The sequence below is a fragment of the Podarcis cretensis genome (assembly GCF_951804945.1).
Source record: "Podarcis cretensis genome assembly, chromosome: 11".
Lineage (NCBI taxonomy): Eukaryota > Metazoa > Chordata > Lepidosauria > Squamata > Lacertidae > Podarcis > Podarcis cretensis.
Window position 1 is genome coordinate 36,076,647 of NC_137180.1, and position 12,829 is coordinate 36,089,475.

The 12,829-nt window shown below is 41.0% G+C and overlaps 1 protein-coding gene across 1 annotated transcript in view; it reads left to right on the top strand.

The window, feature by feature from the left end:
• NSA2 (NSA2 ribosome biogenesis factor) overlaps positions 1 to 12,829 on the top strand; it is a 349,067-nt gene that overhangs the window by 59,848 nt on the left and 276,390 nt on the right. The window lies entirely within an intron of this gene.

Genomic DNA, 12,829 nt, shown 5'->3' on the forward strand with positions numbered 1-12,829 from the left:
TCCTGCCTCCAGTCTTCGTCGATGGGGCCAGATGGAACATAGCTCTTGCTCAATTTAAAGCAGCTCCTTAAACCTAGGGCGGTGCGCTGTTCCAAAATGTTCTTAGCAGACTCCCCAGACCCCCTCAAGCCTGACCCTGCAATAATTCTACACGGGCGACCACCCTTGCTTATTTATCTGCCACACAGCAGAATCCAAACCCTCCCTCATAGTTTATCCAAACTGCCTGGCCTGAGCTTGAACAGGACTGTGCTTTCTCTGGGATTTTGGCAAGCGTCTGCTCGGTTAACAGCACTCTGTTGCAAGACGATGCATTTTTCTACCCCCACCATGCAAAATGTTGATTTATACTTTCATTTAATGTTCCATTTCAAGCTCCTTTCCAATGGAAAATTTCCATCTTGTTTCTGCAGACCCTCTAATTCTGTTAATCCTTCTGCTCAACTCAAAGCCCATAAAGGCTATGGGACCTGAACAGCTGTTTTGCTAACTGCACTTCAAGACTGCCAAGTTGCTAACATCCTAGGCTGCCCTTGTAAAGATTATCGCTCCCTCCCCCTTCCTTTTTTATAGCAAGACAACCAAGTTCATTGCCTAATTACCAACTCCAGGAACAAATCTTTTGCAAAAAGTGTTGTTCTAGCTGAATGGATATTATTGTTCTAGTCCTTACCATATCCATCAAGAAAGAGAGCTTTAAAAAGAGAGCGAGACAGAAGCCATTAAATTCGCATTGGAGATAGGAGGTAACTTCACCAAGCCTCACACTGTGTTTTAAACCCACCGTATTAAGCTTGAAAAGAGAGCGTTTGGCCTTTGGTTCTCCCACTGTGATTTGACCCTGTCAAGTTTGGACAGGACAATAAAAATCCACCAAATGCTGAATTAAAGATTCAGGTTCCGTGCAACCATGGTGTCTGTGTCCGTGATCATGATTTATGTCTCTGCAATTGATCAACTTCTCTCATCTGTTGGGGTGAAGGAAACAAGAAGCATTTTAATTGTATAGTTCTGTGTGTGGGGTCCCTAAGTTTCCTGAAAAGCAAGGTTTGCTTACACGACTGAAATGTACACCTGCCTATTCCAGCCAGGAGAATGAATTTTCACATGATTTGCTGTGGAAAGATTCAAGCAGACAGATTAGAGTCTGAGATATTTACCATATGTGAAGATATACAGAGTCCTTTTGAGAAGTTTCCATCTTTTATGCAAGGCAATCTTTTCAAGGAGGCATATTTAACTAAAATCCTGATCATCTTTGAGTAGTGAAAATCCTACAGCATTCTACGGAAGCGTAGGCAGGCATTAATCCACACCCTGGCTAAATTCCAGTTTTTAACTCCAGTAATTAAATTCTGAACACACAGAATTCCCCTTGCAATTTGGATTGGAAGTGCTATGTCTCAATTTCCTTCCACACCCATTTAACTTCAAGGAGACAAAACAAAACAAGAGACTACCATGGCTGTTAATTCACATTCTGGTCCATCTAAATGAGTATTTTCAGGCAGCAACCCGGATACCTAATCCTTTGAACTGATGGTGCTTAGAGTTGAACATGAAACCATTAGCATGCAAGATATGCTAATGCTACCACCAGGGGTGAGAGGATCTGTCATCTTCATCTCTCTTGGTTTCTCCTTTCCAGCCTTAGATTCAGGATGTGAAACCAAGAGCCAGCTTCTGGTTTATAAGAGTTTAACAGTGTCTTTGATATTAATTGTTTAACCAGATGTTTAAAAGTGCGTAATGCAATGTATTAGGGCAGGCATAGGCAAACTTGGCCCTCCAGGTGTTTTGGGACTACAACTCCCATCATCCCTTACCTCTGGTCCTGTTAGCTAGGAATGATGGGAGTTGTAGTCCCAAAACATCTGGAGGGCCAAGTTTGCCTATGCCTGTATTAGAGAAACATATTGTGGGTTACACATACACACATTGCCTATTATTGAGCTAGAGTTTGGGTCATGATCAGAATGTCAACTATAAACCTTATTTTGAAGTTGTTCAGGATTGCAAAGGAAGGGGATTAAAATTGCTTTGTTAAAAAAAGAGAGAAAAGAATTTGATTCACCGTATCAAAGTTAATTATTTTAAAAATCTACAAGAGAGAGGATCAAAAAGATAAAAGATCAACCACACACTCCGTGAGATATTCCAAGAACTATTTATTGGTGTCCATCAAGTTTGGATCAGCCCTTTGTGTTTCCTTGCGACATACACACATTTAATAAACAAACAGTAACCAATGCCTTTGGAAACAGACTGAAATGCCTGTCAGTCCATCAAGCTGAAAGGCAAATTTCACAGTAAATAGTAACATAAAACCACAAATCTTTTGTTTTGGCTGCCATGGTAATTTGATCAACTGTCTTCTGGTTTAAGGGTATTTTACCTTCAAAAACATAATCAGTCTGGCATGTAGATTCTCCATAAGCAATTAAACTTTTTTTTTAAATTGTTGAAGGACACACTGAAGCTGTACAAAAGAGATATTTAAGTGATGTCATGAACATGCCTTCCAATGAAGACTAGTAATTCCAGTTAACACATAATATGGGCGACACCCTTTTACTTTAAGGGCCCCTCCAGACATCCTTTTTACTGTGCATTCATGATGATTTGTGCTCATGAAATTGTCTTCCAAAATTATCAAAGGGGAAAAACAAAATTTTGGTGAAATTCTCATGGGTGGATTGCAGGGATTGTGTCATGTTTACCTTACTTCTGTGGTGGCTGAAGGGTGTTTATGAGTCCTTTCTTTCATTCTAGAGATCATCTCACCAGTGGTCTTCACTTTGTAGCCTTCCCAGGTGCCCTTGCTTCCATTAGAGCCCAGGGGGAAACATAAGGAGCTGACTCTTCCCATGGGGTTTCGTAGCTCAGTTGGTTAGAGCATGGTGCTGATAATGCCAAGGTTGCAAGTTTGATCCCCATATGGGACATCTGTATATATTCCTGCCTTGGAGCGGGTTGGATTAGATGATCCTCAGAGTCCCTTCCTACTCTGTGCTTAGCACAGGTCTTAGCTCAGGAAGTGTGTGTGGGAAACCATAGTGAAACATAACTATGCATGAGTACAGTGGTATCTTGGTTGTCGAACTTAATCCGTTCAACTCCCCGGAATGGTTTGAAAACCAAGGCATGGCTTCTGATTGTCTGCAGGAGCTTCCTACACTCAATCAGAAGCCATGGAAACTACGTCGGATATTCAGCTTCCAAAAAATGTTCACAAACTGGAACACTCACTTCCAGGTTTGCAGTGTTTGGGAGCCGATTTGTTTGGTAGCCAAGACAACCAAGGTACCACTGTACTAGTTAGTGAATGAAGGGTTAAGACAAAAGAGCTGCATTCTTAGACACAGCCAAGCCATGCCCTCTCTTGTCCAATGAAAGAGGAAGTGAAGCACTTTCTTCCTGTTCCCTCTCTTTCTCGGTGTCATGTAACTAACCAAGGAAGAAGTGCCTAAGCTAGCTCCAAGTGTTTCAAGCTATCTTTCTGTATTTTCTACCAAAGATTATTCTGCCTGAATTCTCCTTGCTGCTGCTTGGATAAATGCATGAATCTGATGTTTGGAATATTTTGTAAGTAAAGCATTTTAAACTTTCTTAACAGTGTGTGGTTTGTTCATTGCAAGAGGGGTTTGTTCATTGCAAGAGGGGTAGAAAGAGAGGATTTTGCAAGCAGACTGAATGGGATAAAAGGGTCTAACAACTTACATTTCTTACGTTATTTTGCTGCTTGACTTTTGTGGGTTTAAACTACTGGGGTCTTCTGTTGGAAAGTGAGTTTAGCCCCATGTTTCGAATTCAGTCGCCTGGCCGATTCTTGTATTATTTGCCACAAATAATACAAGAAGGGGGGGGGGGAGCATACATATAACCCACAGCCAAGACTTTTCATCCGGAACTCACCGGAACTCAGTTCTGGCACCTCTCAGATGGGCATCATTCCCACTGTAAAAAAACAAGGGTTTATGGTGAGTTACGGCACCTCTTTTTCTAGGAAAATAGCACTGCCCACAACCATGACCCACCAAAATTCTAAAGAATGTGCATAAAAATGAAAGGCCTCTTTCGAAGAAGCTGAAAACTTTTGAGAAATTGTGAGACAGGTTTCAGCACATCACTAACCACATTTGCTATCCTTGTTCCAGGTAGGAATAGAGGCATCTGTCCATTTCAATTTCTCTCAAGCCTTATTCCAGCATGCTGCTTGCCTGTAAAATCGGCATGCAAGCAGAAAAATGCCCAGTGCTCTCCAGATCCCCAAGCAGGCTGACCCTTCATGCTGACCTTGTTGTCACGGCTCAGAGTCCTACACTCCATCAGCTTGTGCTTGCACAGATTCCAGAAACATCCCATTCTGCTGCTTTGTGCATATGAAGTACCTCTAAAAGATGGCCTGTTATTGCTTTGAGTTCTTAGCAGATTGGCAAGATGTTACTCCCAGCAAGTTTTAAATGGCACTGTCAGATTTGTGAAGCCAATTATATCGAACAGAATCATCAAAAGGCACAGAATTAGGCATTCCACATTCACGCTGGCAGTTCTCCCTTTAAAAAACAAAACAAAAAACAAAGCCAGCTGGTCAAATATGCTATCCCTTGGGCAAAACTGATTATTTTCATTGTCTAGGGAGTAAATGGAAATTTTTGTGTGTTCATTCCTCACTGGGGGAAAAAGGAACCTTCCAGTTAGATATACTGTCCTGTCCTGTATCAGATGTGTCCTTTGAAGGTCATGTCATGCTTTAGGTGTCAGGAAGCTGGTTGGAATCATGTGCTTTGCACATGCTCATCATGATATGCCCCAAGTGTGTAAGCTGGCACCATCTGCTCTGCCTTGCAGCAGTGTCTGGGAGACTGTGACAACTCAATTGCAGGCCAGAGGTTTTGAAAAACATGAGATAATTGCAGTTCCCGCATAGGCGAGAGTATACTGATGTGCAGTCCCAGGGATGCCACATCTGTTGAAGCCATTAAATCTTTGCTGCTCATCAGTGTTACAGAAAAAAAATAGTCACCAATCTGCTTAACATCTCCAGTTCTTTGGATTCCATCTCATTGGTCAATTATACAGAATGTGTGCATATCTTTGCTGCTGACTTTTGATTTCTTGTTTGTTTGTTTATTTGTTTGTTTTAAGCTGCAATCCTACACCTTAGAGTAAGCTGTCCTGGTTTCTGATTTGATCCTGGAATGTCCCGCTTTTCCTTAGGACATCCCTATTTTCGTTGGAGGCTGTGGAGTTATGCGACCCCTGAGCCAAGGAGATAAGTAACTATACAACCTTTAGAAGAGATCTGAAAGCAGACCTGTATAGGGAAGTTTTTTTAATGTTTAATGTTTTATTGTGTTTTTATATATGTTGGAAGTTGCCCAGAGTGGCTGGGGCAACCCAGTCAGCTGGGTGGGGTATAAATAATAAAATTATGATGATGATGGAATAGGATGTCCCTATTTTCATCCAGGAAATGTTGGAAGGTATACTATTTCTTTATGTCTTGTTTGATTTTCTTTAAACTGCCATTAACATTGATTGCATGGGGGCATAGTCATACAGAGTTGCTGTTTTGGAATTATGCTGTGATAAGATTACATGATATATCAAGTGTCAGAAAAGTTATCCTTGGAGCATGTATCAAGACTGTTAGTCATGATAGACTATAGCAACAAATATAACAGAAATCTATCAAGGCAAATTCGTTAATAAATTATTATTGGCAGGCAAACAAAGATTATTTTACATGAACTCCTGGCCAACAGAAGTGAATATCTTTACTTAAGAAATCAGTGCCAGAAACCTTTGCTGTTGTTGTTTTAAAGAAGAGGGGGCAAGTCTGAAGGAACCTGAGAAGGTGTAAGCCTCCTTCAGACTGATAGTCCATGTGAGAGACAGCTTGTAAAAATAACAATAACCTGCAGTACTTATGTAGCTCTTTACAATTTTCAAGTTTTGTACATTAACTAATTATGAGTCATTCACCGCAGTAAATGTGAAAAGTAAGCAGCCAATTGTTATCCTTGTTTGGCTATGGAGAAATGAATGTAAGCTCAGTGGCTTCCCCAAGGCCACCCAACAGGTTTCTGAAAGAATCACAACACAAGCTGAAGCACAAGGTGAATGTCTGGGTCTCTCACAGCATCACAAAGATGAGTTCAGAATGGTAATTTTGCCCAGACAACAACAACAACAACAACAACAACAACAACAACAACAATAATAATTTATTACTTCTACCCCGTCCATCTGGCTGGGTTTCCCCAGCCACTCTGGGTGGCATTCAACAGAGCATTAAAAACAGAATAAAATTTCAAACATTAAAAATTTCCCTAAACAGGGCTGCCTTCAGATGTCTTCTAAAAGTCTGATAGTTGTTTATTTCCTTGACATCTGACGGGAAGGCGTTCCACAGGGCGGGTGCCACTACCGAGAAGGCCCTCTGCCTGGTTCCCTGTAACCTCACTTCTCACAGTGAGGGAACCGCCAGAAGGCCCTTGGCACTGGACCTCAGTGTTCTGAGGCTGAACAATGGGGGGGGTGCTCCTTCCGGTATACTGGGCCGAGGCCATTTAGGGCTTTAAAGGTCAGCACCAACACTTTGAATTGTGCTCAGAAACATACCGGGAGCAAATGTAGGTCTTTCAAGACCGGTGTTATATGGTCTCAGCTGCCACTCCCAGTCATCAGTCTAGCTGCCGCATTCTGGATTAGTTGTAGCTTCTGGGTCACCTTCAAAGGTAGCCCCACGTAGAGGGTGTTGCAGTAGTCGAAGTGGGAGACACTAGAGCATGCACCACTCAGGCAAGACAGTCTGCAGGCAGGTAGGGTCTCAGCATACCAGATGGAGCTGATAGACAGCTGCCCTGGACACGGACTAGTGTTGCTGGACAGAAGACAACAATGAGGTGGTGCACAAGACTGAAGGAAGCTGCCTTATCCCATGCCAGAGCATTGGTCCATTTAGCTCAGCATTGTTAACCTGATTGGCAGCAGCAATCCAGAATTTCCCCAGCCCTGCCTGGAGATGCCGGGGATCAAACATGGAGATTTTTGCATGCAGAGTAGATGTTCTTTGAGCTATGCCCCTTCCCTGACAGGCCTTCTTTACAGCCAAGGAACATGGGAATTACCATAGGCAGTAAGGGCCACTGAGCAACATCAAGAGCGAGGAGAGTTCCAGACATCCTGTGGCAGCAGTGGAGGGAAGAGTAACCGAAGCAATGCTACACTCCATATAAACTATGGACCTGAAGCCCATGTAAATATTTTTGTGGCTAAGACTGCAAACCTATGCAGACTTACATGGCAGTCCAGTTCAATTAAAGGCAATGGAACAGTGTTTACTCCAGGAATGTGTGTGTGTGTGTGTGTGTGTGTGTGTGTGTGTGTGTGAATTATCAAGTGGATGAGATCCTTCACCCTTGGTGATGCTGGACTCTGTGTCGCACCCAGAATAAAAAGAAAAAATGTTGACCATGGGAATCAATTTAAGTTTAAATTAAAAAGTTAGCCATATTTATGTTCTCCATGACTCTGTTAAAATTTCTCAAACACTTCATACTCATTCTCAGTACTTCTTGGGCAGCCCTTCAGTTGGCTATGCTTATTACTTTATTTACATCACCAGGCAAAAGGGGACTTTCTTTCAGAACATAGAACTCTATTTAGTGATGAAAGGAACATTAACTCTTGTTATTGTGTTTGGAAGGAGCCAGAGATTTATTCCTACTTTGTTCAGTCCAGCACTATGATTGGGTTGGATTCCCCCCACCCCAGTTAGAAAATGATAACACTGCATACGATAAGCTGATCTCCAGGGTGGGTTGTGGGTGTTGTTGAAAGAATTGGAGGGGAGGTACAGGAAATCCCCTGCTTCCCAGTGAACACCCACAATCCAAACTTTTCTGCATGCAAAGTCTTCTTTATTCTCTTGAGTGAGTAAATTTGATGCATTTCATGTATTATGCATTAAGTAACCGCATCTCAGGAGCCGATTCATTTGTCATCAAAGTGAACAACCACAACAGGAAATGGCTGGGCTTCTCACTAAAAGAAATGAAACGGTTTCATAAGGGCCATTTTAGGTGTCTCTTGTGAGTAATACAATATTTCAAAAGTGGAAGGAGGAACAGATTTTGCTGATTCTAGAAAACATGGCAGACACATCACAGATTCAATCCACCCATGATTGATAGGCTTGATTATGCTTAGAACAGAAGCCTGATTTGTGTGTGTGTGATGACTACAAACCGATTCTTGCTGCTCCGTGTCTTTATGTCTAGCAAGGCTTGCAGCTCCGTAAATAAGGCCACTGAGACAAATAATGGTAGAGTTGTAACTATCTTGCATGTGCTCAGAAGCAGCTGGTGTTTTCATTATCAAAATGATTCAAGGACATCCTAGCATCATTGATAAATGAGATGCAGAACCACTGGTGTTAACTCAAATGACTAGTTTGAGCAAGATTGGAGCAAGAACCAATTTTAGCTCAAATTCATTGCCAGTGTTGTTTTTTAAAGGTACAAAATTAAATGGAACATCCCTACCAGCACTGTAGCATTTCTCACAGAAAGTGAGGGGTTGTGTCTTCAGATGCTGCCTCTTGTAGAATATTCTCTGTACATGATTGGAAAGCTAAAATGCCATGAAGCCTGTAACTTTTGCCTGAGCTCCTGAGCTCTGGTACACTAGCTTTTCACAAGAAGGGTTTAAAAAAAAAAAAAAAAGTTGAAAGCATTCAGACATGTGATTCTCCCCATCTAAGTTTTGAAATGGTACAATCCAGAAAGGGACGTTTGATATCCTTTTCATGTATATCTGAAATGGTACTTTATGATGCACAGGGGACTGCATCCTTTGTTGGATCCTGTCCTTTGTGTGCTCTTTTTTAAAAAAATACACAGAAAACAGGGTGGCATAGACCTATGGCATAGACCTAGAGTGGCTGGGGAAACTCAGCCAGATGGGCGGGGTATACATAATAAATTATTATTATTATTATTATTATTATTATTATTATTATTATTATGGTTGAGAACCAGCCAAACCAAAACAGGACGGAATTAGGCAGCTCAGTCCATTCCTGTTGCATTTATGCCTTTATTTATTTAAAGTTTTATTTTATTGCAAAGGAGATCCAAATTTACTTGGCATTTTAAAGTATAGGAAGAATAATGTTTAAATAACGGTAAAAGGCTAAAGTTTCCTTTATGTTAAAAACAAAACAAGACTTCTCCATTGCCTCCCAAATGCCTGTGCCTGGCAAAGTGCTGTGTCTGGGCTGGGACTCAAACTGATATGCTTCCCCAAAGTCCTTTGTTTTAAAGGGAGCCAGTCACATGTTGTTTCAGAATAAAGAAAACAAGTGAATTTGTTCCATGGTCTGGGCGTTCCAAGTGGAATCTCTCCAAAGAATCCTCCCAAGATCTGCTAAGAGACATATATGTTTGCAAGTCTCACATCTTTTCTCAAGGATCAAAAGTGTCAAGATTGGAAGAAAGAACTTTGGGGGCAGCAAGGAGGAGATAAAAGCAACAGGAACCAGCCAGTCATAGAAGAGTAGGCAAATAAGGTTTTTAAATCTCCTGCAGATTTTGACAGAGAATGCAATCTGGCTCCATCTGAGTCATGTTCCTCAGCCGAATGGAACCGAACCATTTGAAAATTGCCTAAGGCTTTTAAAATCGGGGCTAATGACAAATCAAAAGACTTGTTCATTTCAGTATTAAGGCCTCTTCTGCAAGCATGTTCCATCACTTACAATTAGGGATTGGATAACATTTCAGTTTGTCTCAGTTTCTCACTTTTCAAATCTTAAACCAACATTTCTACATTGTGATTATTCTTAAAGTTCTCATTTAAATCCATCAGCATTTAAGTGTGAATTTTTCCTAACATACATACTAATTTTGCCTAATACATTTTTACAAAGCAATTTTTTCTAATAAAATGCATTTTTGCATGTTATTTTCAATAATATATGCATTTAATTCACGTACCATCTTAGTGTATGTGTTTTTCTATGCCCTATGTGGCTGAAGAACTGTTTGGGGCAATTACTCCTTGGTGAGAGAACCCCAGCGGAGATTTAAAATCACAAAATTTGAAGCAAAGTAAAGTGTGCAAAATATAGGTTCTTGGACCTTTAAAATATGCCCTTCCAAGTTGCTTCCTAAGTTCCTTCTTCCCCTAGCATAGGAAAAGACCACATGTATGGCAAGTTAAAAAATGCTTACTTACAAACTCTTCAAAGATCTGGTTCATGTGCTTTTCCATACATTAATCAGAAAAGTTGCACAGGCAGTAAAACTTAGCTTTGTTACAAAGTGGTGAAAATTCCTAGATTATTGATATAGGAACTCAAGAGTAGTGAGAGCCATATGGTTGAACTGGAGCAACCAGTTCAAACCTCTTCACACAATGAGCTTCTCAGGTAGACTGGGGGTGGGGGAAAATAGGTTTGATTACCTATTTCTTTCCAAGGTGAGGGAAGTGACATAGCTAAGCCTGGCAGGATAGCTTACTCTATGACATTAACCCCTCCATGCACTACTTAGACTTAAGCATGTTGATTATATGAGGCAGGTTATACCAACGACGTTAGATCAGATGGCACAACCCAGAGAAAAGTAATGTGCAAGGGAATGAGGAAGAGTCTGTGATGGAGAATGAAGAAAGAAGAATGAGGAGAAATGTGACAGACACATTTGGAAGTGTGGAAAAGGCTCAAAGTTTAGTCTCATGGAGTCTAGAAGGAATATGACTAGAACAGCCCATGAGGGAGGAAGATAGCTGGAGTATGAACCAGCTCTTTGGGTGATGGGCAGGAAGAGAAAGATATATAGCAAATGTTGTCACAGGTGTAGCTCATTATTTCCAGGATGATGTTGAGGAGGTGGGAATGGCTCTCTGTGGATAAAATTCCAAGGATATAGGACAAAGGAGGAAAACTCAAAGAATAGCTGCTCTGTAGTCCTTGGACTGAAGCCTATTATGTTACTGTCTTGGTTATCACATCTGAGTTGTTAAAGTGGTTATAGGAATGCAGTCCATTGAAACAAAGAAACTGCTTCTTCCCTCCCAAACATAAATAAAAAAACACCTCTTCAGCTATTTTTCTGATCTAGCATCTAATCCCTCTCCTGCTTCATCCCAATTGCCATATATCGTCCCACCCTCCTTATTATTAGCACAAAGCATTTACAGTTTAACCCTTCAGTGGCGTTTTGCTGTCTCTCTGGCATTTGTGCATAATTGCTGTGACCTGATACTTGTGTAACTAGAGTATGGAAATGCTTTGCTTTATCTGAAGTGGATTTTCCATGTAATGACCATATAACTAAATTAGAGATGGATAAGCTCTCTGTGCTCTAATATGAGCTCATGGCACAAAAATGTGTTCAAATTAACCAAATGTTCAGATGGGTCCTGACAACCATTTATCATTCTTCAAGAATATATGATCTCATTAAACACGAAGAAATGCAAAAAAGAGCATCACACATGCATTCTCCCTTTGATGGTCAGGTGTTAGCTATGGTTCCAATGAGCTGTGATCTAAGTTTAATTCTCTCCTGAGAAAATAATAAATCATAATTTTATTATTTGTACCTTGCTTATCTGACTGGGTTGCCCCAGCTACTATGGGCGGCTTCCAAGCATACACAAAATATAATAAACTATAAACATTAAAAACTTCCCTGTACTGGGCTGCCTTCAGATGTCTTCTAAAGGTTGTATAGTTACTTATCTCCTTAAGGGTGTTCCATAGGGTGGTTGGCACTACCGAGAAGGCCCTCTGCCTGGTTTCGTGTATGAATAGAAGACATTTGTGAGGTTTTCTCATGGGTGCCTAGTATGGCCCAACAGCAATGAATGCTTCTTTTATCACACCATCGCAAAACTGAGACATTTGCAGAACCACTAGGGACCAAAGCAGCTGGCACTTGTCTTGCTCCACCTTCGAGTCCTAGGAGTCTTCATAAAGAAGCTGTTTCTAGAAGGGAACTTATGGCATTTTGGATTGAGGTAAAAAAGATTTGAGAGAGGAGGTTGCTAGGTAATAATGCCATCTGTAATCTTTGGGGTTACTGGTATGTTCAGATATGAAGCTATTAGCTACTGGTGAGTTTTACGCTCCCTTCAGTTGTGATATATGTTAGAGGAGCTGCTAATGGTTGAGTTTTTAGAGTTACGTTGAAGTGATGCTATAAATTTATGATGTATCATGGCTATTGTACAGCTGCATTTAGACTGTTCCTTTGAGCACAAATGCATTTGTGGAAAATATGGTATATAAATAAACTCAAGCTCAGTTAGGGAAAACAAAACTAGGGCAAACAATGTTTGAACTTGCCTGTCTTTGTCTTCATAGTTTTGAAATTGTTAACGTGGAGGCTGGTTGCACTTTGACACAGAATAAATTTAGCTGGGAACACCTAGGGTTAGGGAGGTGTGGTTGTTTCAGGGTTGGTGTTCACTTGTAGGGCAATCTTATACAGGACTACTCAGAAACTAGTCCCATTGGATTCCATGCGGCTTACTCCCAGGTAAGTGGGTCTATGGTTGCAACCTTAAACCCCAAACAGTTTGTAGAAGGAGGTATCTCAAGTAAAGAATCAAGACTCAGCAACTTCCCTACAGCAAGATGTATCCTATCCATTGTGCAGTGAAGAGAGATCATGTGTCAGATGCGGGGCGGTGTCTAGTGCCAATATTATAATGCTGGAGAGAAAAATCTATTATATTATTGCTTTAGCATGGGATACCTCTATGGCCATGTTAGGCCAGCATGAGATACAGACCATTTGTGGTCTGTGGAAGG